Here is a 3799-nt window from a genome sequence, read left to right on the forward strand (position 1 = left end):
TATATGTATATATATATATATATATTAATTTATTTTTTCTTCTTTGAAAGGAAGGACTTTATTTATAATTTAAGGTTTATCCATACAGCTGGGAACAAACAACATGTATTATATGCATTATCAGTCGATCTGAACTTACCGCAAAATATAAAGTAGATATTCATAAGGAACATGCAATAATAAGATTATACCACCACCAGTCTTTATCCACCTATTTTTACCGTCTCAGGTATAATTCTAATAAATTAGTACACTTTAATGCCAGTTTCCTACCCTACTCCTCTGCCAATTCTACCATTAAACATTCGACATTTCCACTCTAAGGCTTCCCAAGTCTACTAGTCATGTCTCCTCATATCACATCATAACCTAACCCCTCTATCACATAGAGATTTTCCGCATACAAAGCACTACTGACTCGGTTAACCAACCTATTAATCTTCCTCACGTTTCCATGCCAACACCCTGACCCCTAACCCATTTTAAAAAACCATACATAATACCCTCCTACACGACTCAAATCCCCCCTTATCAAATATGTTCTAACACTGGACAACTATAATTAGTCTCATATTTAAACTACACCACACTCACGGCCAACAACTTGACCTAGTAACCACTAACCACCACTTATCAAATCAGATACCATACCATTTATAATCGCAAACATAGTATATTTTCGGATTCTATAACGATCTGTAAGGTCGTTTGAACACTACATCTATTTCTTTCATAAAAGAACCTTCTCATAAATTTGAAATAAGAATTTTGAACTATTTGTTTAACTACAGTTATTTAGCTGGTGGGTATTTATTAAATAATTAATTTTTAGTTGATTTTAAATGGGTCAAGTCTGAAATTTATTTAAACTGTATGTCACTTGGCCCATATGTAGAAATAAAATTGAGTAAATTTTAGGTATGACAAAGATAATATCCATATTAGTGCTCTATAGCTATAATTTAGATAATTGCGCTCCATAGCTATATTTATGTTTGCTATTGAGCTTTTGATTTGTATAATTTGCTTAATACATCCAATTTATATACAATTGGTAAGTTTTGTATAAATTCATTTATACAATTGGATAATTCGTATATAAAACGTTTCGGTTTGTTCTATATTTGTATATGTATATAGTGATGTTCGTCTTTAATTATGATAATTGTGTTTGTCTATTATATGTTATTTGTATATGTATATGTGTTTTTTTGTTAGGCTTGTCCATTGTATATGTACATATAGCTGTAATTTGTATATGTATGTTTTCTTTGTATAAGTGTATATGTGAAATCTATATGCAAATAAGAAATAGTATTAGCTGTAATTTGTATAAGTATATATTCTTTTTGTTGTGCTTTTCAGTTGTATATGTATATAAATAAAAATTCCTATTAGTTGAATCTGTATATGTAGATGAAAATTCATGAAAAAAATTATAAAAAATACAAAGAATAAAAAATATAAAGTTGATTTCAACATGTTTTTGGCGGTTACCTGAAATGTAAATAGCACAATCGGGAGGGTAATGACAACAATTCAAAATTCAAAAATAATGTTGGTGAGAGGAAACTAATCTGGGTGAGAAAATTTAGGAGAAAATTGTGTAAATGGGAAGAGAAACCGAAAATTCAAAAATAATATGGGTGAGAGGAAACTAATCTGGGTGAGAGATTTTAGGAGAAAATGGTGTAAATAGCGATAGAAAAAAAACTGCTTTGATTTGTATATATCTTTATACAAATATACCTTTCGCCTTTTTATTTAAGTTAAATACAAAATAGTGTGTCCCGCTAGATAGCAAATTATGTGGAACAGTAGATGTGAATTGAAAATAAAGTATACTATAGCTATAACATTTAATATGAATCAAATGTTTGCTATTTCATACAATTTTTCTAATAAAATTAGTGGAATTAAGGAAATTTGATTGATAATTAATTTAGAGAAAATAAATTAGGATAGAAAATAATATGTCGAAGAAAAGAAAATAGTAGAGGCGTAAGGTCGTAAAGGAAAAAGGAAGGTGTGACTTCATGTAAGATTTTTCCGCCAATTCTTCTAATTACATTAGTTATATGTATATGATTGTATCATAATTAATTTCATGATTTGATGGTGTAAGGAAGTTATGTAGTGCAGAGTAGTGGTATAGGTGTGAAAATTTTATCCACTGGATAGTTGGTGGAGTTTTTGGGATAACAAGGTTTCACTGAAAATTAATACTCCTCTAATTACTTGTCCACTTTTAAAGTGACACACCTATTAAGAAAACAATAATTGATATAGTGAGTTTCCTATTTTACCTCTATTAGTTATGAAGTGGATGAATTAAAAACTTAAGATTTTCAAAAAGTTCTACATTTTTCAAAGTAATAAATTGAGGGTATAATAGAAAAAAAACGTTTGTCCTTTCTTGATTTGTCAAAATGGACAAGTAATTAAAGACAACTAAAAAAGAAAATGTGGACAAATAATTAGGGACAGAGAGAGTAGTAAATATTACTATAATTGGAATTGGAGGAGAGATTGAAAAACGTTAAAGTTGTGATGGTAGACGTGGAAATTACCACTGATTGGTCGACTTGTTGGTAAAAAGAAAGTAAGGAAGTTTAAGGGTGTACTAACGATTAGGAAGGATTATTGTGTGCCCGCGTGCGTGCGTATGTGTAATTAGATTTTCACTGCCCACATTAGGATTAGTTAATATTTTGGGTTTCATGATTGTTGCCACTGGTTCGTAACCAGTTGGCTTCAATTTTAATTAGTATTATTTTGTTATTGTATTATAAAGTAAGTTTTGATATATTGAGATAGATAATTAAATATTAGGTTATATTATATGAACATCATTAGCTTTTAATGTAGGAATTAAGACTTAACCCTAAGCTTGAATTTTAGAAATAAAGGATTTGACCTATTAATTGAGATCACGGTTGAAACTTAAATATAGAATTGAGCACGTTTACTTACGAGTATTGTATACTTCATAGATTGAAAACTTTCTGAGGCATTGAGGAAAGGAAAAGCGTTGGGGAAAGTAGAATGCTTAACTTCGGTTCTTCGGTGGAGGTAGGTTATGGTTTATTCTATGCGATAGATAGACTCTTAATAGTGAGTGATAGTCATTGAGTGATATTGTGAATTTTTCTATGTATTTGGTTGTTGTGGTTTGGATAATTCATGGTTGTTGTGATCGGTTTGTAATCTCAAGACCGCAAAACTCCATAATCTTTAACTTATTCTAGTAAAGTGAAGCCTTGAATAAAGAAGTCTTAATGAAATATTGTTAAGGAAGTGGAAAAAGATGATAAAGAATGACAAATGATTTAGCTATATGGTTGGATTGGGTGCCACGAGTCGGTACGATATATTTGGATCGGGTGCTACAAGTCGGTATGATATACTTGGATCGGGTGCCACGAACCGGCACGATATTATAGGATCGGGTGTCACGTTCCGACATAGTAACATTAATGAAAAACATATTGAATTAACTTAATATACTCAATCTCAAAGAACCCATTTCTAAAATTAGCGTGGTGTGGAGGCATGAGTCTTCGTGTGTGATATACCGTGAGTTTACGGTATTTCTAATACATTTCACTTACAAGTTGTGTGTGTCTAGGGCCTTTTTGTATTGATTTTTATGTATTTTTATCATGTTTTGCAGGAAAGGTGTTCAGGCGCGGAAGTTTAGAGACAGCTGAAGGAATTGCAGAAAAAGGGCATCGACGGAGGTGATCTACGGACCGTAGGTCCATTCACGGTCCGTAGGTGATGACCGTAGATCAGCAGG

Source organism: Solanum tuberosum, unplaced genomic scaffold (assembly GCF_000226075.1).
Source record: "Solanum tuberosum cultivar DM 1-3 516 R44 unplaced genomic scaffold, SolTub_3.0 scf00035, whole genome shotgun sequence".
Lineage (NCBI taxonomy): Eukaryota > Viridiplantae > Streptophyta > Magnoliopsida > Solanales > Solanaceae > Solanum > Solanum tuberosum.